Source organism: Pelophylax lessonae (assembly GCF_965119305.1).
Source record: "Pelophylax lessonae genome assembly, chromosome: 4".
NCBI classification, from domain to species: domain Eukaryota; kingdom Metazoa; phylum Chordata; class Amphibia; order Anura; family Ranidae; genus Pelophylax; species Pelophylax lessonae.
In genome coordinates this window covers 162,161,156-162,187,740 of record NC_138771.1, presented here as the reverse complement: position 1 = coordinate 162,187,740, position 26,585 = coordinate 162,161,156, and positions in this window count along the sequence as shown.

The following is a 26,585-nucleotide window of genomic DNA, read 5'->3' as shown; positions in this document are numbered from 1 at the left end:
AAAAATCGCACAGGTGATCAAATACCACCAAAAGAAAGCTCTGTTTGTGGGAAAAAAAGGATGTCAAATTAGTTTAGGTACAGCATCGCACGACCGCGCAATTGTCCGTTAAAGTCACGCAGTGCCGAATCGCAAAATACCCCCTGGTCAGGAAGGGGGTAAAATCTTCCGGGGCTTAAGTGGTTAAAAACGCACTCCACCAAATCAAATGGCACTGCATTTGTGATCTGCATTTATTGAGCCATTAACAATACATTGACACCCATATGCAGATCGCAAGGGCAGCGCGCACCGTGTTCTGATGTAAACTGGCCCTTGCTCATTCTGGGGCAGAAAAATAACCAAGTTTCACAATTACAACTTTTTTTTTACTTTCAATAATTTTTATTCAAGAATAACAAATGTACAGGACATTCAAGTACAATAATATTGTAAAGAAGGCAACACAACTTCGGGAGCTTAACAGTACCAATAGTATAAGGTATAACATGAGTAGAGGACATCCAGGGCATTTGCCAGTAGTCCATAGAAGAGTACCTTTCTGACAACACCATAGAGTCAATGTGCAATGAGGAAACAAATGTAGCACATGTAAAACAAACAAACCAATGAGATTTCATGGTTGTCAAGTCTGTCATCAAGTATCCTGACCCAAGAGAGGTCTATGTGAGCATGGTGAAATAAGAAAATTAGATCAGTAAATAGAGGAATACTCCCGGTACATGTCCGTACCAAATCGGGTTTCAAACTCCCATATAAGGCATAACGTAATGACAACTAGTTGCCTCACAACAACATAGAGAAAGGGCCCTATGGCCCAGAGAAGATTGAAATGACAGAAGATCAGGAGAAGGGAAGGAGGAAAAGGAGAAAAGAAGAGAGAATAGGACAGAAGTAAGGGTTTACAGCCAGTCCCCAGATAACATCAGTAAGACAATCTAATTCATAGTCACTCCTGGAACCAGTGAGATACCTACGTAGGATGCCCAGGGCTCCCAAATCATCTCAAATTTGGGTACCGTGGTGGTCAGCACGCTGACCATTTTCTCTTGGGTCATAATCCATGTGATTTTATTCCTTATTTTCCTGATGGAGACCCTGGGCAATTTCCAGGATCCCGCTATAGCGAGTTTGGCTCCCAACAGTATGTAGCGAACCAGTGTGTAGGTGTATTTCGGAATGCCCGGGGGTTTTGAATGCAGTAGGGCGATAGGGGCAGTGTTGGGAATCCTATGTCCAGTCACTTTGTATATCATATGAAAAATTCTGTTCCATGTGCCCCTAATTCTAGGACACTCCCACCATATATGCAACATAGAACCAGGCATCTGGCATCCCCTGAAACAGAGAGGTGAGGCAGAGGGATACATCTTGTGTAATTTGACGGGCACAAAATACCAACGGGTCAAGACTTTTATGCCTGCTTCCATTAAAGATATACTGTGGATCCCCTGAAAGGAGCGAAATCCAACCCTACCCCATTCCTCTCTGTCCCATTCCCATGGAAGTTTCTCTTGGTCGGATACCAGTGAATTATAGATCATTGAGATGCCCCCTCTCTGCTCCGCTGAATTACAGCACCATACCTCATAGCTTGTGAAAGAGAAGGGAGGGGATTCCCCTTTCGAGATGGATGTGAGAAAGTGCGAGATTTGTAAAAATCTAAACTTTTCCGAAAGTGGCATTTTGAGCTTGTCAGAGCAATGTTTGAGGGTGAGAGGTCCCTGGGAGGTGAAGAAGTGTCCTATACGATAAATTCCTTTATCCAGCCACCATTGGAAGGCCCTAATGTCCATACCGGGTTGAAATGCCGGGTTATGGAATAAGTGAGAAAGTGGTCTCATACTGGAGGTGAGGGAGGAGGACTGCCGTAGACCATCCCACAAAGCGAAGGAAGACGACAAAACAGGCGACAGTATGGGAGGTCTGAGCTTAGGTGGACTCCATAGGAGATAATCCAGGGTGTACATAGGAACTGCCTGTCTTTCAATTTGTATCCAGTCTGGTTTCTCAAATCTGGAGTAAACTGCAGAGAGCTGTGCTAATCGCGCAGCCTGGTAATAGAGCCAAAGGTTAGGGACTCCCAACCCCCCTTTCCGTCTGTGTGCGTACAATACCTTGCGAGAGAGTCTATGTCCCATTCCCCCCCAGATAAAGTTGATAATCAGGTTTTGAAATTTCCGCAGCGGTTCCCTGAGGAGTGGAACAGGGAGAGCCCTGAATATGTAGAGAAGCCTAGGAAGCAGATTCATCTTGACAGCATTAATTCTGCCTAGCCATGATAATCGATAAAGAGACCAACTCTGTAGTTCACCCTTCAAGGACTGGTAAATAGCTGGGTAATTTGCTTTATGTAAATCCTCGAACTTGGCCGTAAGGCTAACCCCAAGGTATCTGATATGGGAGTCTTGCCAAAGAAACTCGAAGGAGGATTGCAAGCGTTGAGCCTCCTCTCTTTTTACGGAGATATTTAGGATGGAGGATTTTGATATGTTAACCCGAAGGCCCGAAATATCTGCAAAGTTAGCCAATGTTTTGCATACATTAGGGAGGGAGACTGAAGGAGAAGTGACGAATAAAAGAAGGTCGTCTGCAAATAATGCACATTTATGTTCCTGAGTGCCACAGGAGACCCCCTTAATGTCTGGATTAGACCGAAGTGCAATGGCGAGAGTTTCAATAGCGATTGCGAATATAATAGGTGACAAGGGGCATCCCTGCCTCGTCCCCTTAGAGATTGGGAACGAGTCAGAGTAATATCCCTGATATCTTATTCTTTCTGTGGGGGATGAGTAAAGAGCCCTGATAATGCCCATGAAGTGTGCTCCATATCCCCATCTTTCTAATATCGAGAACAAATATGGCCATTCAACTGAGTCAAATGCCTTTTGAAGATCTATGGAAAGGAGCAGACCTTCCTGCGGGACACCCCCCGACCAGCCTGACTGTAGTATAGAGATGATGTCGATCGCTCGCCTCACTTGGTCGGGACCCTGTCTGCCAGGGATAAACCCTACCTGATCTTTATGAATGTAAAGATTAATAAAGGACGCCAACCTATTCGCCAGTAGTTTAGTGAGTATCTTTAAATCATTATTTATGAGCGAGATGGGTCTATAATTGCTGACTTCTCCAGGGTCCTTATCAGGTTTAGGGATGACTGAGATGAAAGCCTGATTGTTTTGTTTGTCGACCGGGCTACCGGTTTTAAGGGTGTTAAAGTATCTAGTTAAGTAGGGGGAGAGCAAGTCAGAGAATGTCTTGTAGTAAAGGTTAGGGAACCCATCAGGTCCCGGTGCCGAACCTAATTTAAGATCTTTAATCACGCCTCTGACCTCCGCTTCAGTGAAGCGTGCATCCATGACCTCCGTATGTTTCTCGGAGATACTAGGGATAGGCAGGCTGTCTAGGAAGGATTGTAACGCTTGTGTCTTATCCGAGTGTGCATCTTGATAAAGGTTTCGAAAGTAGGTTGCAAATTCCTGCAGTATGCGTTGTGGGTTCTGGGTCCTGCCTCCCCCCCCTACAGACATTTTGGTCATTGCATGCAATCCCATTCTGGGCCTAAGCTTCAGGGCCAGCATGGACCCTATTTTGTCCCTCTGGTGATAAAATTTGGCTCCCTGCCATCGGAGGTGTTTCTCCGCCGACCTGGTCAAAGCCAAATTAAGGTCTGCCCTTGCTGCATCAAGTGCCTTCAAGGACGCCTTGGTAGGTTTACGCTTATGTTCGGTACTTAAGGCTACAAATTCATTTTCCAGGCGGCGTATTTGTGCATTCCGTTCCCGTTTGAGATTGGATGATATTTGTATCAGTTTCCCCCTAATGGTCGATTTATGAGCCGCCCAGAGGACTTCAGGAGAAATCCCATCTAGGTCATTCAAAGAGAAGTATTCCGAAATAGCACGCTCGAGTTCCGACACTCTACAGGGTTCACTAAGAATGGATTCATTAAGTCTCCATTGGAAGGGGCCCTTAGGGGTGCAGGTCCTGGCTACCTTAATTTCCACCATCGAGTGGTCCGACCATACCACGTCTTTAATAGAGGCCAATAACAGTGAGGGGAGCACGGCCTGAGAGACTAAAATATGGTCAATGCGTGCAAAAGTCTGGTGAGGATGAGAAAAGTGTGTGTAATCTTTCGATGTCGGGTGCAGTTCCCTCCAGCCATCCACCAGTCCCAGTTGGTTAATCAATTTGGCTATCTGCGAGCTATGTTTGGGAGGTTTAACCTCTCGAGAGCCCAGTGGTTTAGATTTGTCCAAGCCATAGTCAAAAGCTGTGTTAGAGTCCCCTCCAAAAATGACGCGGCCCTCCAGATGCTGCGAAACCCGACTAAACATGTGCTGGAAGAAGTGGGACTGATTCTGATTTGGTGCATAGTACGAGACAAATGTGTACAATTGTTCTGCAATGGTACCCTTGACTAGCAGAAAGCGCCCCCCGGGATCCCGTAGCTCAGAGTGGAGGGTGAAGTTACAAGATTTAGCAAAAAGGATCGCCACACCCCGCGTTTTGTCCTCTGCATTGGCTAAAAAGAAAGTGGGGTACTTAGCGTGCAAAAACGAGGGACAGTATGAATGGGGGAAGTGAGTCTCCTGGAGCAATAAGACCTCTACCCTTCTGCGGTGGTAATCCTGAAAAGCCTTCCTTCGCTTTATGGGAGAGTTGAGACCCTGAGTATTGTGGGTAGCTATTTTGAGGCATGGGGCTGTAGTTTTAGAAAGAGACATGGAGCAGGTAGTGTAGGTGCATCTGAAAAATCACATCACTCACCCCGTTCCGAGACAAGATACCTGGAGTGTTCATTCGACAAAATCTGGAAATCCGGTTAGGTGTAGAGATCGTAAGCAACATTCTCCCAGGGACCAGCTGCAAGAAAAGAAGAAAGTAGATGAGAGAGAGAGACAGGAGAAAAAGGGAGAGAAGCGGGTAAGGGTGAAGTCGTGGACCAACGTCCAAATAGGACATCCAATGTCGGGTTGAGGTCCACATCAACCCGACAATGTCAAGTACAGAGTTCCAACCTCCCATGAAGGGGGGCTGGAGAGAGTCACTTGAGAGAACCGAGATCCTCTCCCGTGACTAGTGGAGGCGTCATCCGACCACTCCGGCAGGGCTCCCGCCCTAAGTAAACAAATGCTGTAAATAAAGAACAAATAAATGCAGGTAAGCATGCAAGTAGAACGGCTGCAGGAAAAGAAAGAAAAAAAAAAAATGCACTACCCCCAGGTGCTCCGCTGCTACCCAGCTATCCAGCTGGAAGAGCCCCCAAAGGCAGTGACAGAGTCGTCTGCAAAGTTCATAAACAAATGGCAGGCCAGTGTCCGGACTGCGAAACTCCCCGAGCAGGACCCCTCCAATTGAAGGGGAGCCTGCCCGAGAGATTGGATCAAAAATAGCAGGCAAAAATCAAAAACAAAGAACCGAAAGGTTCTTAATCAAGGAGACAGGTTCATAAGGTGGAACTCCACAGTGAAGGAAATCTTGCTAGGAGCATCCGTGGCTACGATCAGGGGGGCTTGCCATCTTTAGAGCGCTTAAATTTGGATCCGTTCCAGAGCGGGGCAATGGGGCTGGATGGGTTTGGGTCGCTTGGATGATCCTGGGCCAGTTGAAGAGGCTTGGTGATCCGGGGGCTGAGGCATTAGTTGCAGATGATGCAGTAATCTTTCTCCTTCCGTGAAGCTGGAAAAGGTATACGTCTTATTCCTGTAGGTGAACTTGAGTGCGAAGGGGAAAGCCCACCAATACTTAAGCTCTTTCTGGGACAGAATGGACAAGAGTGGTTTTAAGGATCTCCGTCGTTGTATTGTAGATGGGGCTAGATCAGTGAAAATCTGAACTGCGTGGCCTTGACAAGTAGGATTTTGAACCTTCCTGGCTCTGCTGACAATTTCTTCCTTTATCATATAGAAGTGGGGTTTGACCACTATGTCCCGCGGATTACCGTCCCGCCTTGGGGGACCCAGTGCTCTGTGAGCTCTGTCAAGTTCAAGTTTGTGCGCTGGTATATCGGGGATAAGATCCTTAATGAGCCCCTGCACAGCGGTCTGGACATCCGCAATTGATTCTGGCAGGCCCCGCAGTCTAAAATTGTACCTGCGAGACCTGTTTTCAAGATCTTCCACCTTAAGGAGGGCCGAGTCCAGCTGATCCTGAAGTGATTGTATGAGGGTAGTGTGCTGGTTAGTTTTTGTCACTGTCCTGTCTATTTTATTCTCAATGGCTTCCATCCTGTCACCCAGGTTCTGAAAATCCACTTTTAGGTTTGAGGTGACTCTGTCAGCAATTTGTGACATACCCCTCTCCATCATGATGGACATTTTGAGAAGAAGATCCTCATAATCTGAATGGGAGAGCCCTCCGGATCCCTCTGTGGCAGGGGGTCTGATAGTGGGTATGGGTGTATAGCAGGCAGGGGAGAAATCCCCCATCACCCTGCTCAGGAGGGACTCTGTGGAGGCTGGGGAGGGAGTCAGGAGCAGGGGGTTACTCACAGGTCCCTGTGGAGTAGCCAGGCAGTTTCCTTTAGCCAGAGAATCTGGATGTAGCTGAGCGGCGTCCCCCTCCTCCATCTCCTCATGCTGCTGGGACGGATCCGCCATCTTGGATAGCACTGCCTCCGGAAAGCCTGAGGTAAATTGCCTCGCTAGGTCTCTTCTGACCCGATTAGCCTGCATACAGTGATTCCCGCGGGTCCGGTGGAGGTGCGGACCCCGATCCGGGTCTGCTAATGTGCTGCGTTACCGCGCTGGGCGGGAGATAGTGCCGGGATGGCGCGGAGCTCCGGTCCTAAGCGGCCATCTTGGGAGCTGCCGCGCATGCGCCTCCACAATTACAACTTTTGAAGGCATTGTTGGTCTCTTTCATATTTTACAGCTTTGATTAAATTGTGCTCATAAATATGTGAAAATAATTATAATAAACAGACTAATTCAGATACATTGTTATTTAATCTTAATAACCAAACAGATATTATCAGAAAAATAATATAACAGATACTGCATCTTAAAAAAAAAAACGTGTTGTTTGTTCTGCATCTTTCACGTTGTATTTTAGCATACTGTCAAATAAAGTATACCAATTATCTCATTTCAAGCTACATATATCTATAAAGTAACCAGAAAAGGCATTGCCATTTTTCATGGTATGAAAGTATTTTGATAGTAGCTAACAATAATGGAGCACAGTGATAAAATACATGTCATTTCAGAAAACTTTTTTGTTGAACAAAAATAGAACTAGAACATTTGAACATTTACTAAAAGCACATAAAGTATTGTCACTGCATTCCTCATTATTTGCTGCTTTCAGAATTTTGGCTGCAAGGAAATCCTACAGAAGCCAATGGAACATGGAACAATGAAACACTGAAGCTCATAAATTAGCAGAACAAAGTTTGTGTGTTTAAAGATATCAAACTCAATTTACAAAACATTAACACAAGGATACATTTTTTTAATGTCATTGGACAGTCAGCTGAGAGTCATTTTTTAAAAATAAAATCTTTGTTTCAGCAAGATTTGTGATTTTAGCCTATTGCATTGAATTGTGTGGTGCAAACTCACAATGAATAAGCTATATGAAAGTGAAAGCGGTATTAAACCCAAAACCAAAAATGTCATATTTTGCAGTTTACCAATTGTTCGATGTGGTGGTGTGTTTTTTTATTTTTCCCTGTTCTCATTTGGTAATCTGGGCAGTAAGACACCTCCTGTATTAGGCTCCTTTCAGATAGGCAGATTCCTTCAGTGGATTCACCTGCTTGGCGGGGAATCTGTCCGCTGATCCCTGCTGAGCATGCAGAGAAAAGGTAAGTTTCTGCTCTGCTTATGCAGAGCGGGCATAGACATAGCCCGCTTACCTCTATGAACAGTTTGATGGAAACAGGCTACCTGTTTGTTTCCATCCGGCTATCATCCACTTCACCAGGGGGATGTGGAGAAGATCCCCCATCCGTCAGTTTTTAGCGGATAGTATCGGATCGGATGTCGGTAGATGTCAATGGACACAACGGAAAATGGTTCATTTACATCTGCCGCTCCATAAGGGGCAATGGATGGTCCGATCAGGTCAGCTTTAAAAACTGACAGGCGGAAACAATCGGTCTGCCCATGTCAAATGCCTTAGGCCAGTCATAGACGTTCAGCAGAAGCCGGCTGAGATTTGAACCTTGTGGGCAGGCTGAATGGACCAAGTTGATGGAAATAAAAACAAAAAGCAGAGAGCCTCTAAGTGTTATCAGTTTAATTAAAAGGGTAAGGCAGGTACAGGAAAACTGCTCACATTTAAAACAGTATAAAATAGCTCATTTGTTAGGTGACTCAGGGGTCCACGGCTGGATGTTGTTGCTCCAAGAGGTTTTACAGGGGATGGTGAAGGAGGGAGATGCCTGGAGGGCCAAGAGACCAGATAGTAGGATGGCCGGCAGCTTCAGGAAGGTGTTCTGTTCCTCAGGGAGACGCCTGGTGAGCCGAGGGACTGTTTCGTAGGATGGCCGGCGGCTTCAGAAGGGCGCCCTGCTCCTCAGTACATCTGGCGCAGACAGACAGGGGAGCCCAGCGTGACAGATCCAGTAGCCAATCGCACAACGCATTTCCGAGCATGTGCAGTAGCCTCACAGGGCGTGCACTTGAGAAAGGAGCATGCACACCCTATGAGGCTACTCCGCACGCTCGGAAACAGTTACAACAAACATTTTTTTTTTACTTTTGAGAAATAGGTTTTTCTTAACCACTTAAGCCCCGGAGTATTTGGCTGCTCAAAGACCAGGGCCTATTTTGGGATTCGGCACTGCGTGACTTTAACGGACAATTACGCGGTCGTGCAAAGCTGTACCCAAATGAAATTGACGTCCTTTTTTTCTTACAAATAGAGCTTTCTTTTGGTGGCATTTGATCACCTGTGCAATTTTTATTTTTTGCGCTATAAACAAAAAAAGAGCATCAATTTTGAAAAAATAACAATATTTTTCACATTTGTGAAATTTCCCCCCCAAAAAAATGTAAAAATCAAAATTTTTTAACATTTTAGGCCAATTTGTTCTCTGCTACATATTTTTGGTAAAAAAAATTGCAATAAGCATATTTTGATTGCTTTGCGCAAAAGTTATTGCGTTTACTAACTAAGTGAAAGATTTATGTTGTTTTTATTTATTTTTTTTAAAACTAGTAATGGTGGCGATCTGCGATTTTTTTTGGGGGGGACTGCGACATTGTGACGGACAGATCGGACCCCTGACTAACATTTTTGACACTTTTTTTGGGTACCAGTAACATTACTACAGTAATCAGTGCTATACATATGCACTGTTACTGTAAAATGACACTGGCAGGGAAGGGGTTAACTTTATTAGAGATTCAGAGGTTAAGTGTGTCCCTAGGGGCGTGTTTCTAACTGTCAAGGGGCCTGGCTTTTGATGTAACCACAGAGACATACGATCCTACATAGCAGGATCGTATAGTCTCTGCTGTTACACCAGGGAGAAAGACAGGCGGCTTTGTTTACATCAGCCGTCTGCCTTTCTCCCTCTGCAGCGGGAGGTCGTGAGTGGCCGGCGGACATCGGAGCCGCCGGCCACTCACAGGGGGATGGCCGTGAATGAGCAGGTAGCGCGCACTCCCCCCCTACAGGCTCCTGGGCGAGCGACGTAGTACTACGTCGCTTTGCCCAGGAGGGGCTGACTGCCGCAGTAAATGTACTTGCGGCGGTCGGCAAGCGATTAAATAAATAAAATTCTAAGCACCCTGTCGGTAGTAAATGGTTTGTCTCAACTTTAGGCAAAAATAATTTTTCTAGGTATCAGTGGGGGCTTGCAACTCCATTAGGTGTTTATTGCTGGCTCAAATGCCTGATGAAGGGGTCCTGCGCGACTCCGAAACATTGCACTGTTTCTGATGTGATCCTTTCTGCCATAAAACGTTTCTTAGGACTGCTTTGCAAGATCCATGGTGTGCTGGCAAATATGTATATAGCTGTGATAGATCCAGTGTCCAGCTGGTGATCGCTTCAGCACCCACAACAGATGTGCCGATATCCAGGAAGGTGTGTGATAGGAATATGAACTTTACTTTATTGCTGGCTATGGCCTCATTCTTGAGATATGCAATTACTTCTGTATCCTGGTAAATCTCAGAATACATACTCATTCATTGAGAAGTAATTTATTTATACGCAATATAATGCACTGAAATGCACAAAATATTATATACAATATCCACATATATGTACGTATAGACTGTATATATTTAAAAGATTATCCAAACTGGTCATACGGTAAGAATATATTGATAACAGCTTTCCCCTTTTATCTTGACAATAAAATCCCACGGCAAGAGAAGATATGAAGAAGCACATGTAGTATTAGGCACTTTGCCAGCAGCTTCAATAACCAATATATCTTCCAGATAGGAATGCTGCCTCTTTTAATGTCTTGCTAAAACATTAAAACATTATGATTTTAAAGGCTTTGATTCATTTTAAATATGATATTTAAAATATAGTTTTTAGAAATAAAGCAGTAGGTTTTGAGAGTAGGCAGATGTCCAGGTGCAGCAAACGTGTGCTTTTCACTGTTATTAAGACCCATCAGGATCATGGCAGTTTTAATAAGGAAAGGTAAGTCATTTGTGGGCACATCAAAGCCTTTTGTATGTTTATGAGTAAAAATAGATGGTGATCTTCAAAGCACTGCAGTTTCATATCACACACATCTGAAGTCCAGAGAAAATGAACAACACATTTCATGTGTACATAAGTTTCATTAGCCCACAGTGGATGATTTGCAGTCTTGTTTACTATAAATATGATATTATGCATGTAATTACAGCATTAACTCGGAAAAAAAAGTGTAAGGCAGCATTTAGCCTAATCTGCTATTTTTTTTCCCAACAGTTTCTGATCACAGCATTGCAATATTTATATTTTTGCATATCATACTACAATTCTGAGTTAAAAATGCAGACATATCTTTATTTAAAGGGTAAGTTCACATTTACCAACAAAAACTGCCTATGCAGACAAGGGGCACCTGTAGATAAAAATAAACTTTTCAGTTTTGACCAAAGTTGAAAAATGCCCTTATTATAGGTATAGGGCATTTACGTACCTCCAGATCAGATGAAGCGATAACCAGCAATGAGCAAAGGTCAGAAGGGGCTAATGGAGGCATAAGTGGTAGCATAATCATAATAACTAATCACCAGGGCCAGATTAACGTAGGGGCTATTGGAGCTGCAGCTCCAGGCCCCTACCTTTTATATAGGCCCCGGGTTGGCCATATTCACTGTTACCGCTCTTCTGTCACTTGTAAACACAGAAGTCTGGCTTCTATGCTCGCTTCCCCAGGCAGCACCCTCAGAACCTCCCCACACAGCGCGAAGGCCGGACAAGGAGGGACAGTTGCTGATGCATGGATGTGTTTATGGGCTTCAGAGACAGCATCCCATGTTGAATTAGGCATGCATGGCTGCACCCTTCCTCCTCTGGGTGCATGCCAAGGCACGGCCCTTAAGGCCCTTCAAAATCCTCAGCACCAAGCCCATGATGCTCTTAATCCGGCCCTGCTAATCACAGCATCAGAAAAACGAATGAGGAAATTATATGCGCCCATACAAAAATGTGAGGCATGTACACAAATGCCAGAAACCTAGCTAACAAAATTGAAGAACTGAAGCTGCTGATACACAAGGAGCATTTTGACTTTGTGGTAATGTCAGAAAATTGGTTTGACAGCTGACATGACTGGTTGGCAACTATCAAGGGGTATTCCTTGTATTGCAGGGACAGGGAGGGTAGAAGAGGGGTGAAGGTGTGCCTGTATATCAAGAATGATTTGTTAGTGAACATTGTAAATGGGGCAAAGGGGAGGTGGAATTCTTGTCGGTGGAACCTAAAAGGGAAGAAACAAGTGGGAAATGAATAGTGGGGGTATGCTATGGGCCCTATAACCTGAATGATGAGAAGGAGATGGACCTCCTGTCAGAGTTAGAAATGGCAGCGAGGCAAGGGTGTCATCATAATGAGGGCCTTTAACTATCCAGATATGGACCGGGCAGAAGGAACAGCTGACTCATTTAAGGCCCATCATTTCTTAAATGTCTTACAGGAAAACTTTATATGCCAGTTGGTGGATGCCATGACTACAAAGAATGCACTGCCAGATCTATTATTTACAAATAACTCAGATCTGGTCGCAGATGTGCAAATACGGGAAAACTTGGGAACCAGCGATCACAGGATAAATACATTCAGCGTAAATCATAGGAAAAAGAGGCATGAGGGTAGTACCAGAACATTACATTTCAAAAGAGTCAACTTTTCTAAACTGCACTTCAAACTAAAAGATATGGGACCAAATCCTTTAAACATTGAACACTGAAGAAAAATGGGAGTACTTTAGGAACATGTTAAATAAAGGTATTATCCAGTGCATTCCAATGGCAATAAATATAAAGGAGCAAAGGTTAAACCTGGGTGGCTAAACCAGAACATAAAAAGTCATGGTAAAAAGAAAAATATGGCCTTTAAAAAATATAAAGCCCAGGGGTCAGCATTCCAACACTACAAGGATTGCAATAAGAAGTGTAAGAACACAATCAGGGTGGCTAAAAAAACGAGAGCCATATAGTGATGGACAGTAAGAAAAGTTGTAAATATATTAACAGCAAAAAAGTGGTCAGAGTACATCGGCCCTATACAGGATGATGAAGAGAAGTTGGTTACGAATGACAAGGAGAAGGCAACTGTGCTAAATGCATTCTTCTCCTCAGTTTTTGCACAGGAAAAGAAGGGGCATAGTAATCAAGACTGTATCATTAGTAACAGAGACAAGATAAAGGGTTCATCCCGAACGTGTAGTGTATCATTAGTGTAGCACCCTCTAGTGTGCTACTAGTGGTAGTGCAGGTAAATTGTAGTTTGGCTCAGGGCTAGGCTTGAGCAATGTAATCTGGATCAGGGTTCATTAGAGTTCAGGGCTAGGTGAAGCATTCAGGCAGCTCTCTGGTGCCTCCCCCTGGTTCTAGAGTATTGGAGAATTTTCCAGAAATCCAGGAGGATTGTCTTGCATATTTAGGGGCTCTTAGCTAATCCACAGGAAGTAGGCCTAGCAGAGGACTAAGTGAGCCCTTAAATAGACATGAGCCATGTCAGCAAGGGAATCGGGTGGAAGATGGAGATACAGTGCTGAGGGAGTCTGTCAGTGGCCCTCGATGGACCCCTGCCAAGGAGGGGCTCTTCCTAGGGCCAGGGCTCAGGTGGCTGGCCTGGAAGGATCCTTCCACAGAACAAGTTGTAGGAGGCTTTCCAGGGAGGCAGTGGGAGCAAGAAAGGAGAGAGTGAGTAGATCAGCACAGTGCAGGGACAGATAAGGAGAGAGACTGCCACAGCAGGCCTCTCTTGAAAACAGTGGTGTGCTTAAGTCTCCAGCCTTTCCCTGGGAGATCTCCAGTGTGTTGGGTTGGATTGGTGCAGAGTGGCAGTTGGTTAATGTTAGAAAATAAAGCAGCCAGATGGGCTGGTGGAATGGCAGCCAGGTGTGCTAGCATTTCCTGCAAGAAAAACAACTGGGAGCAGTGTCTACAGGGGAGCTGAAGGAGTTTCAGGATGCAATTCATCACACATGTGCTTCTTACCTAAGTGACTGAGAGTTTTTAACCTGTAAGGTGCTTTTGCTGGGCCAACAAGAGGCTGTTAGAGCCTAAAGAACAAATCAATTGGAGTTCTGCAGTGTAAGTCAACTGAAGCTGTACAGAGGATCAAGTCAAGCTGCAAATAAGGAAGTAGTTGACCCTGGTTTGTTTGTTACTGTCAAGTTGGGCATCCCATAATCCCTAACCCCATATAAGTTATTATCCCCTCAATAAAACAACAAAAACAAAGCTCACGGACTGTTTTTTATGTTAGGATGCAAGCTTAAAATGCTATGTGACTTGCTGTGCAGCAGTGGGGCTAACAGGAGCCGATGTCTGAAAAAGACTATAAAAGCTATAACACAAATAAATCACAAGGACCGGGTGGCTTACACCAAAGAGTCCTCAAAGAACTCAGTCAGGTTATAATCAGACTGCTAGCCCTAATTTTATTGGACAACATACTGACAGAAATAGTATCAGCTGATTGGAGAAAAGCCAACATGGTACCAATATTCAAAAAAGGGCAAATATATATTCCTGGAAATTATATGCCAGTCAGTCTAAGATCGATAGTATGTAAACTATTGGAGGGCATGATAAGGGGCTATATCCAAGAATTTGCTGATAAAAAACAGTATTATTAGTAGTAATCAGGATGGGTTTATGAAAAGTCATTCTTGCCAAACCAACCTTTTAACATTCTACGAGGAAGTGAGTTGCCATCTAGATAGGGGAAGGCCTGTGGATGTGGTGCATCCGGATTTTGCAAAAGCATTTGATAAAGTCCCCAATAAACGCTTAATTTACAAACTGAGGTCTGTAGGCATGGATCATAGGGTTTGTTCCTGAATAGAAAACTGGTTACAGGGGTGTGTCAAAAGGGTGGTGATAAATAGCATGTACTCAAACTGGTCTTAAGTGGTAAATGGGGTACCCCAAGGCTCTGTTCTGGAACCGATTCTGTTTAATTTATTCATAAATGATAAAGAGGTTGGTAAAATAGCACAATCTCAGTGTTTGCTGCTGATACAAAACTAAGTAGGGCAATAACTTCACAGCAGGATATAGCAACTTCACAATATCAATAGAATAAAAGGGTGGGCAACTACAGGACAAATGGTTTAATGTTGAAAAATGTAAAGTAATGCACTTGGGGGCTAAAAATATGAATGCAAGTAATTAGCAAGGGTAAGAACTTCTGGGGGAATCCAGGACAGAGAAAGATCTGGGGATCCTAGGAGATGACAGACTTAGCAAAGGTATGCAATGCCAAGCTGCAGCAAGCAAAGCACGCAGACTATTAGCATGGATTAAAAAGAGAATTTACTCCAGAGATAAAACTATAATCCTACCATTTTATGAAACTGGAATATTCTGTCTAGTTCTGGTCACCAATCCACAATAAGGATGTGCTGGAGAGAGTTCAGAGAAGCGCAACAAAATTAATAAGGGGACTAGAGGACCTCAATTATTTGGAACGACTACATGTTCTAAACGTATTTTCCCTTTCTCCCTGGAGAAGAGATGCTTGAGAGGAGATCTGGTAGCGATATACAAATACCTCAGTGGTGATCCAAGCATAGGAAGAATACTGTTCAGTCGCAGGAAGTGTAAGACGACACAGTGTCACTCAATGAAATTGGAGGAGAAGCAAATTAACCTCAAGCTGTGTAGGGGGTTTTTTCACTGTCGGTGAGTTAGAGATGTGGAACTGACTTCCACAATTGGTGGTGTCAGCAGGAAGTATTGATAGTTTTAAAAAAAATCTTGGACGTGCATCTTAGTGAACACAGTATACAGGAATATTGGAAATGATTTTTGACATGAACACACACACACCCACACAGATTAAACTGGATGGACTACTGTCTTTAATCAACCTTACCAACTAAATAACTATGTATGGTATGGTATGGTATGGTATGCAATTTTACAGCTGCAAGAAAAAGTATGTGAACCCTTTGGCATGATATGGATTTCTGCACAAATTGGTCATAAAATGTGATCTGATCATCATCTAAGTCACAACAATCACAGTCTGCTTAAACTAATAACACACAAAGAATGAAATGTTGCCATGTTTTTATTGAACACACTATGTAAACATTCACAGTGCAGGTGGAAAAAGTATGTGAACCCCTAGACTAATGACATCTCCAAGAGCTAATTGGAGTGATATGGAGTCCAATCAATGAGATGAGATTGGAGGTGTTGGTTACAGCTGCCCTGCCCTATAAAAAACACACACCAGTTCTGGGTTTGCTTTTCACAAGAAGCATTGCCTGATGTGAATGATGCCTCGCACAAAAAAGCTCTCAGAAGACCTACGTTTAAGAATTGTTGACTTGTATAAAGCTGAAAAGGGTTATAAAAGTATCTCCAAAAGCCTTGCGGTTCATCAGTCCACGGTAAGACAAATTGTCTATAAATGGAGAAAGTTCAGCACTGCTGCTACTCTCCCTAGGAGAGGCCGTCCTGTAAAGATGACTGCAAGAGCACAGCGCAGACTGCTCAATGAGGTGAAGAAGAATCCTCGAGTGTCAGCTAAAGACTTACAAAAGTCACTGGCAAATGCTAACATCCCTGTTAGCGAATCTACAATACGTAAAACACTAAACGAGAATGGATTTCATGGGAGGATACCACAGAGCAAGCCATTGCTGTCCAAACAAAACATTGCTGCACGTTTACAGTTTGCACAAGAGCACCTGGATGTTCCACAGCAGTACTGGCAAAATATTCTGTGGACAGATGAAACCAAAGTTGAGTTGTTTGGAAGAAACACACAACACTATGTGTAGCGAAAAAGAGGCACAGCACACCAACATCAAAACATCATCCCAACTGTGAAGTATGGTGGTGGGGGCATCATGGTTTGGGGCTGCTTTGCTGTATCAGGGCCTGGACGGATTGCTATCATCGAAGGAAAAATGAATTCCCAAGTTTATCAAGACATTTTGCAGGAGAACTTAAGGCCATCTGTCTACCAGCTGAAGCTCAACAGAAGATGGGTGTTGCAACAGGACAATGACCCAAAGCATAGAAGTAAATCAACAACAGAATGGCTTAAACAGAAGAAAATACGCCTTCTGAAGTGGCCCAGTCAGAGTCCTGACCTCAACCCGCTTGAGATGCTGTGGCATGACCTCAAGAAAGCGATTCACACCAGACATCCCAAGAATATTGCTGAACTGAAACAGTTCTGTAAAGAGGAATGGTCAAGAATTACTCCTGACCGTTGTGCACGTCGGACCTGCAACTACAGGAAACGTTTGGTTGAAGTTATTGCTGCCAAAGGAGGTTCAACCAGTTATTAAATCCAAGAGTTCACATACTTTTTCGACCTGCACTGTGAATGTTTACATGGTGTGTTCAATAAAAACATGGCAATATTTCATTCTTTGTGTGTTATTAGTTTAAGCAGACTGTGATTGTCTATTGTTGTGACTTAGATGATGATCAGATCACATTTTATGACCAATTTGTGCAGAAATCCATATCATTCCAAAGGGTTCTCATACTTTTTCTTGCAGCTGTATGCTATTTTATGATATGGTATGGTATGGTATGGTATGATATGGTATGATATGGTATGGTATGGTAGGTTTTAGAGAACAGCTTGATGGGGTGTCTGCTGGTGCTCATAGACTCATAGACAAGAGAATAACAGCCATCTCATGGCCTGTTTAGGCATATGATGTTTAATTAAACACATAACACATGCCAAACACAATATGACTCAATGTAACAGATGTTATCCAGCAAAACATTACGAAAACTTGTTTTGAGGCAGACACAAGTACTTTAGGCTATACCATAAATCAACTTCAGTGACCTCTGACTTACAAAATATGTTCCTTAGAAAAGTAATAATGTTTAGCAACCGATTTTAATCTAACTAATGTCGTTTTTAATATGTTCTAAGTGTTCTACTTAATGAATGCTTAATTGATCCTAAAATTGATAGTATAAATAAAACATAATTTCGTATCAAAGAACAAAACAGTGACGGCAACAGCTTAAAGGGAAGTACAACTGTTTTATTAAGCACGCACACTGCTGTCATGTCAAAGCTTATGTTGAGCCAACTGCTTCCAGTACATTTTCTAGAGAATGTGCAGTCACCATATGCCTTCTTTGTACGGAAATGCTGTTGAAATGTATCTGGCCTCAAGAAGTTTGTTTTGGAGTAGATCATATAAGATTCAGCTCAAACTTTGTTCATGAAAGCTGTTCGGACTTCTGCTAGTCCTTCAGTTGCGGAAAGTACAAACTCAATAGCAGGGTTTTTCAACCAACGCTCCTCCAAAGGTTGCCAGGGGTTTCTCGAGCAATGCGCAATTTCCGTCTGTCAGATAAGTTTCCACTGACACTACTGTATTTTTTAACTATCTGCAAGGGGGTAATTCTTGCCAATGTCCACAAGTGTAAGGAGCATTCTTGCCATTGACAATCATGCGTATGTATCATAATATGTAGATATAGCCATTTTTATCCAGGGATCCCTGAGATTGGCAAGAGATTTCAAGGGTTCCTTAAGGCTGCCCAATAGCGTCAGAAGGCTCTTCCTTCCTTTTTTTTTTTTTTTTTTTAGAAATTTGCTAACAGGATATCAAAATAGTGTAAGAGCCGGTCCACACTAGCGCGACTTGTCAGGCGACTTGTCAGCCTTACAAGTCGCGCTCCCTCGCGGTCCATTGACCGCTACAGGACCCGTTCTAATAGGAGCGAAACAAGTCGCTCCGACTTAGAAAAAGGGTCCTGTCGGGGTGACTTCGGAGTGACTTCGGAGCGACTTGCATAGACTTCCATTATGTGAAGTCCCTGCAAGTCGCTCCGAAGTCGTGGTGCATGGTAATGCACAAGTCGCCCCCGAAGTAGTAAGGAGTCGTGTCGCCTTAGTGTGAACCGACTCTAAGAAAAATGTTTTGATTAATCAGGATTTTCTTGTAAATGAAACAAAATGCTAATTAAGTTATTTGTTCTTTCCTCTGTCTTAACCTAAACAGTAGTCCTGTTTCAAATGGGTTCTCGGTGTTAAAGTGGGAGTAAACTCCTATGCAGGAATTTTACCTATATGTAAGCCTAAAATAAGGCATTCATATAGGCACGGTAAATATCTCCTAAAAGTGCACCTTTTAGGAGATATTTACTGTAGATGCAGCCGGTGATATCACCTGCACATGCGCTCTGAAGGAATGGCATACCCGTGCAATTTCTTTAGAGTCCTGTGCGTAAAATGTTACGTTCCAGTGATGTCATTGCGGCTCACATAGCCAGAGTCAATGAACCCAGAAGGAAGACTGGGTGAAGATGGAAGCGCCTTCAGGGGTGACAGTGCGTCACTGGAGGGCTTTGTTCTAAGGTAAGTTTCCCATATTGTGCTAGTATTCGCACATTATGACATATCCTTGCAGGTTTCAAAAAAAGCCATTGGTTTACTAGCCCTTTAGAACCGAACTCCACCCATACTTTTAGTCTTGCACAGTTGTACAGGCACCTTTTCAGTACTGAAATCGCTTAAGTTGGTCATAGATGGACGGAACGGATTCCCCTATCCACACATTTGAGATGGATAGGGAAATACTCCCCACTGCGCTGTTGTATTCCTACGGCAGGACTCCTCTGCTGTCAGAATGCACTGATCAGTATTGCAGCCAATTGCCTGCAGCACTGATCGAAAATCATTAATGGGAAGTTGTTAATTAGACCGGCCAAATTTGAATCCATCTATAGCCAGCTTTACTCTGATTTCACCACAAACTATGAGTTTCTCACACAGTGCATTAGAAGCTGCAGTAAGTTAGACAGAACCCATCTCATTTTCTGGCTGGGGGACATCCAGCATTTTCTAGTTCTTTTCTCCCGAGCCAATTTTTTGGATTTTACGTTTTTTTTTTCCTTTTTAATAATTGAGGCTCAAAATCTCATGTGGACATTACATCATGGCATTTTCAATATTTGCATATTTTCATAACTGATGGATGGTCTTGTAGTATTTCAGGAAGCTATGTAGAGCACTCTGTTGGTCCCTCCCTTCAGCCATTAACTGTCTGCATTGCACAAAAGAACCTCAGAGACCCAATGCTTGTTTTTGATTATGTCATTGGGTCCAAAATAAAGTATGCAATACAAATGGTTGATTTGTCTCATCTCATATCACATATATTTCATCTCATTTCATTCACCTCCTGTCTAGAAGAAACAACAAGAAATAAGAATAAATATCATAATTCACTATCTTTAGAGCCAACTCGTGCTGCTGTCTAAGGCTCGGTTCACACTGGGGCGGCACGACTCTGTACTACTTCGGGGGCGACTTGTGCATTCCCGTGCACCACGACTTCGGAGTGACTTGCATAGACTTCACATAATGGAAGTCTATGCAAGTCGCTCCGAGGTCACCCCGAAGTAGTACAGGACCCTTTTTCTAAGTCGGAGCGACTTGTGTCGCTCCTATTAGAACAGGTCCTGTAGCAGTCAATGGACTGCGAGGGAGCATGACTTGTCAGGCTGACAAGTCGCCTGACAAGTCGCACTAGTGCGAATCGAGTCTAAAGGTGTCTCTGCTGCAGCGGAGTCTCTCCAAAATAAATTTGCGGTTTCTACCTAGAACCCATGCCTAATTATTGTTCATCTTCCCCTGTGTAAAGGATTTCCTTCTCTCTGAAAAATTAAAGCGTTTGCAATCCTAAAAAAAAAAAAATGGATCCTGTTCCTTTAAACCATGTTATATAGCACAGTGCTTGTGCTGTGTAATTTGGCTTTTTATTTTACCTAAAATACCTGGCTGATCCTGCCTGATTCTGCCCTTCTCTCTGTAAACTGACCAGGGTTTATCATGGCTGCTGAGCCCTGACACTGTGGTAAGTTTACATGCCTCTGTCATCCGCAGCCCTCTTCTGTCCTCTCTCCCCCTCCCTCCCTGCCTGTCAGCTGTGTCAGTGCTGATCTGCTCTCCTCCTTCTGCTATCATAACTCAATGACATTCCTACAATCCCCTCTGCTATATTAAATAATGTTCCCAGTGTATGTGTTTTCTTTTTTGTAAATGATGCTGTGTACCTAATTTCATAGCGCCGCTCGACGCTCACGTGACCGCCGGCTACTCTCCTCCTCTCCTCCACCTGGGTGATGTCAGCTGGGGATTCTCCGCCCCTCCCACTGTAGCTTTCAGATCAAGAGAGGGAGCAGCGGGAGGTCACGTGAGCGCCAAGGGGCACTATGAAATAGGGTACACAGCGGTATTTAAAAAAAACACATACACGGGGGGCATTATTTAATAAAGCAAAGGAAATTGTAGGAATGTCATTGAGTGGCTTAACAACCACTTTAAGCTAAAGTGTACTCTGTTCATGTGATTAGGTATTGTCATGTTAGAGAAAGCCATCAGCAAAAATGGGAAAGACCTTGCTGAGATTCCATTGCCAGGTTCTTGTTCTAAGGACCTCTGTATCTGTTTAAAACCTTTGCTTCTTTTTTAACCATGTCTTGTTGATACCAGCTGTTGTCAGGGTGTATCGGAGGGCCTCAACCTGGGAGCCATCTGCAGCAAAGCCCATTGCACATTACAGGCTGCCCTGATGAATACTCGGGGCCTCTAAGGTTCTGCAATTTTGCCCCCTTTAGGGCCTACACTCATCTATGCAGAGAATCCACAACCACCATGCTCGACAATTACTCCAAAGCAAGAGAAATTACCTTTTAGATATTTGACATTGGAAAAGTTGTCCCCATCAGAAGATTTCCCCTCACCTCCTGTTTCTGTGAAAACTATAGAAGTTTGGGTTTTCCATCAACTTCTACCAAAGACACTGGTCACCAAAACAAAGAGGGCCAATCTCCCCATGGGGGCTTAGACAGCAGTAAAACCATGACCTGAGTTTTAATACTTTCATGCTCTATCTAAAACTAAAAAATAAAACGTTTTTGCAATCCATACACTTTAACAAAAGATGGTAAATAGCATGCTGGATTTAAGCTGCTTTTATACATTGGCCTAAATTGTGAACAATTTATTGTCACACTTTCCAGTTGACCCTAATTTCTCTATGCAGCCCTGATTCTAGGACCACAGATCAGGCACAGGGTCGGCACTACCTATAAGGCGACCTAGGGCGCAACTTAGCAGGGGGCGCCGACATCCTGCACCCGGAAACAGTAATGGACCGGCCGCCAGTCGGTTCGGCACTGCTCGTGCTGTGGGCCCCTGAGCGCTACAGCAAGCCTCAGGCGGCACAGCACTGCTGTATGGAGGAGGGCCGCAGAGAGTTGTGACGAGACAACAGGATGTGGAGTAGCATAGCTTAAGTCCCAACAGTTCCAAGCCAGCGGGGCATACCGCTGCAATGAGAGCGTGTGTGAGCCCATAAGTGGAGCTGTCAAATTGAAATTCTGATGTTGGGAAGGGCGGGGCCGATATGCGGGGCTCTGCCCCTTTGCTCCGTCTATAGAGAAAACAGCCAGCATTTACACATTGGTGGGCGGGGAAGAAGGTGGTAGGGGGAGGGACCAACTACTGCATGTGCACCCACAGCTCTGTATAATTCAGGTTGATTATACAGAGCTGTGGTTGCACATTGCAGTAATTGGTCCCCCCGCCCCCTGCCACCTTCCTCCCTTTCCACCAGTGTATAAATGCAGATTGTTTGTCTATGCAGGGGACAGAGGGGCAAGCCCAAAAATATGGCCACGCCCTTCCCGACATCACAGCTTCAATTTTAAAGCTCCTCTCATGGACTCACACTCACTCTCATTGGCCGTACGCCCCGCTGGCTTGCCCACCAATCCCTGGCTGTGCTGGATAGAGGTTTATATTGCTGCATGTCCTGCTATAGGCTGCTCTCATTTATTATCTATCTGATGCCTGCCTTCTTCCCTCTGCTCCTGTATGCTGCTAATCAAGATTTTAGGATGTAAGTGTGCAATGTTTAATTATTGGTGTCTTTGCAGTTTAACAAATTCCTGAACCGTGCACTCTGTACAATGCATTCCTGAACCTGCACTCTGTACAATGCATTCCTGAACCTGCACTCTGTACAATGCATTCCTGAACCTGCACTCTGTACAATGCATTCCTGAACCTGCACTCTGTACATTGCATTCCTGAACCTGCACTCTGTACAATGCATTCCTGAACCTGCACTCTGTACAATGCATTCCTGAACCTGCACTCTGTACAATGCATTCCTGAAACTGCACTCTGTACAATGCATTCCTGAAACTGCACTCTGTACAATGCATTCCTGAACCTGCACTCTGTACAATGCATTCCTGAACCTGCACTCTGTACAATGCATTCCTGAACCTGCACTCTGTACATTGCATTCCTGAACCTGCACTCTGTACAATGCATTCCTGAACCTGCACTCTGTACAATGCATTCCTGAACCTGCACTCTGTACAATGCATTCCTGAACCTACACTCTGTACAATGCATTCCTGAACCTGCATTCTGTACATTGCATTCCTGAACCTGCACTCTGTACAATGCATTCCTGAACCGTGCACTCTGTAGAATGCATTCCTGAACCTGCACTCTGTACAATGCATCCCTGAACCGTGCACTCTGTACAATGCATCCAGGAACCTGCACTCTGTACAATGCATTCCTGAACCTGCACTCTGTACAATGCATTCCTGAATCTGCACTCTGTACAATGCATTCCTGAACCTGCACTCTGTACAATGCATTCCTGAACCTGCACTCTGTACATTGCATTCCTGAACCTGCACTCTGTACAATGCATTCCTGAACCGTGCACTCTGTACAATGTATTCCTGAACCGTGCACTCTGTACAATGCATTCCTGAACCGTGCACTCTGTACAATGCATTCCTGAACCTGCACTCTGCACAATGCATTCCTGAACCGTGCACTCTGTGCAATGCATTACTGAAACTGCACTCTGTACAATACGTTCCTGAACCTGCACTCTGTACATTGCATTCCTGAACCTGCACTCTGTACAATGCATTCCTGAACCTGCACTCTGAACAATGCATTCCTGAACCGTGCACTCTGTACAATGCATTACTGAACCTGCACTCTGTACAATGCATTCCTGAACCTGCACTCTGTACAATGCATTCCTGAACCTGCACTCTGTACAATGCATTCCTGAATCTGCACTCTGTACAATGCATTCCTGAACCTGCACTCTGTACAATGCATTCCTGAACCTGCACTCTGTACATTGCATTCCTGAACCTGCACTCTGTACAATGCATTCCTGAACCGTGCACTCTGTACAATGTATTCCTGAACCGTGCACTCTGTACCATGCATTCCTGAACCGTGCACTCTGTACAATGCATTCCTGAACCTGCACTCTGCACAATGCATTCCTGAACCGTGCACTCTGTGCAATGCATTACTGAAACTGCACTCTGTACAATACGTTCCTGAACCTGCACTCTGTACATTGCATTCCTGAACCTGCACTCTGTACAATGCATTCCTGAACCTGCACTCTGAACAATGCATTCCTGAACCGTGCACTCTGTACAATGCATTACTGAACCTGCACTCTGTACAATGCATTCCTGAAACTGCACTCTGTACAATGCATTCCTGAACCTGCACTCTGTACATTGCATTCCTGAACCTGCACTCTGTACAATGCATTGCTGAACCGTGCACTCTGTACAATGCATTACTGAACCTGCACTCTGTAAAATGCATTCCTGAACCTGCACTCTGTACAATGCATTCCTGAACCTGCACTCTGTACAATGCATTACTGAACCTGCACTCTGTACAATGCATTCCTGAACCTGCACTCTGTACATTGCATTCCTGAACCTGCACTCTGTACAATGCATTCCTGAACCGTGCACTCTGTACAATGCATTCCTGAACCGTGCACTCTGTACAATGCATCCCTGAACCTGCACTCTGTACAATGCATTCCTGAACCTGCACTCTGTACAATGCATTCCTGAACCTGCACTCTGCACAATGCATTCCTGAACCGTGCACTCTGTGCAATGCATTACTGAACCTGCACTCTGTACAATACGTTCCTGAACCTGCACTCTGTACATTGCATTCCTGAACCTGCACTCTGTACAATGCATTCCTGAACCTGCACTCTGCACAATGCATTCCTGAACCGTGCACTCTGTACAATGCATTACTGAACCTGCACTCTGTACAATGCATTACTGAACCTGCACTCTGTACATTGCATTCCTGAACCTGCACTCTGTACAATGCATTACTGAACCTGCACTCTGTACAATGCATTACTGAACCTGTATTCTGTACATTGCATTTCTGAACCTGCACTCTGTACAATGCATTCCTGAACCTGCACTCTGTACAATGCATTCCTGAACCTGCACTCTGTACATTGCATTCCTGAACCTGCACTCTGTACAATGCATTCCTGAACCGTGCACTCTGTACAATGCATCCCTGAACCTGCACTCTGTACAATGCATCCCTGAACCTGCACTCTGTACAATGCATTCCTGAACCTGCACTCTGTACAATGCATTCCTGAACCTGCACTCTGCACAATGCATTCCTGAACCGTGCACTCTGTGCAATGCATTACTGAACCTGCACTCTGTACAATACGTTCCTGAACCTGCACTCTGTACATTGCATTCCTGAACCTGCACTCTGTACAATGCATTCCTGAACCTGCACTCTGCACAATGCATTCCTTAACCTGCACTCTGTACAATGCATTACTGAACCTGCACTCTGTACAATACGTTCCTGAACCTGCACTCTGTACATTGCATTACTGAACCTGCACTCTGTACAATGCATTACTGAACCTGTATTCTGTACATTGCATTTCTGAACCTGCACTCTGTACAATGCATTCCTGAACCTGCACTCTGTACAATGCATTCCTAAACCTGCACTTTGTACAATGCATTCCTGAACCTACACTCTGTACAATGCATTCCTGAACCTGCACTCTGTACAATGCATTCCTGAACCTGCACTCTGTACAATGCATTCCTGAACCTGCACTCTGTACAATGCATTACTGAACCTGCGCTCTGTACAATGCATTCCTGAACCTGCACTCTGTACAATGCAATTCTGAACCTGCACTCTGTACAATGCATTCCTGAACCTGCACTCTGTACAATGCATTCCTGAACCGGCACTCTGTACAATGCAATTCTGAACCTTCACTCTGTACAATGCATTCCTAAACCTGCACTCTGTACAATGCATTCCTGAACCTGCATTCTGTACAATGCATTCCTGAAAATCAGGTTTCACCTAGGGTGTCAAAAAATCCTTGCACCAGCCCTGATCAGGCATCCAGTAGACTGGCAATGAACTAGTCAGTTGGATGTGGTCAAGGTTTGAGTAAAAGTAAACATATGAGATGCAAACTAGTAAATTTCTCCTGACTACTGCCCAGCCCAGCTTTTCTTTTGTTTTGTGTTGCTTTATCTGCCAATCTTACATTTACTGCAATTATATTTAATAGTACTATAAAGTGCTGCTGCCAATTTCAAGCCACTATCGAGATTATCAGAGCATTTCTGAACCACATCTTAAACAAGTACAGTACCTCTTGCATCATTCATGACATCGATTTGTATATAGCCAGCTTAACTGGTCTACATTATATTCAGAATGAATTGCAACAATATGTGTTATCTTTTACTGCAATATATTGCACAGTATTTTAATATTGCAAGTGTAGATTCTAATTTCTAAGTAACTGCTGAAATCAGCAAACAATACATTTTCCTTTTGATCCTTTCTTTATTGCAAATGTTTGTTTAATTTTTGTTTGTGTATCTTTACAGTAATAAAATTCAATTTAGGAAAGTCATTCAACCAAACATTACTCAGTTTAAATAACCAGAAAAAAAGGTTAAAAATATTTTCTGAAGTGTGTAAGCATCAACAATTCAAAGGCAGGATTAATCATGAAGGTGTCTTTTCAAGTTGCAGTGCTTTGGATG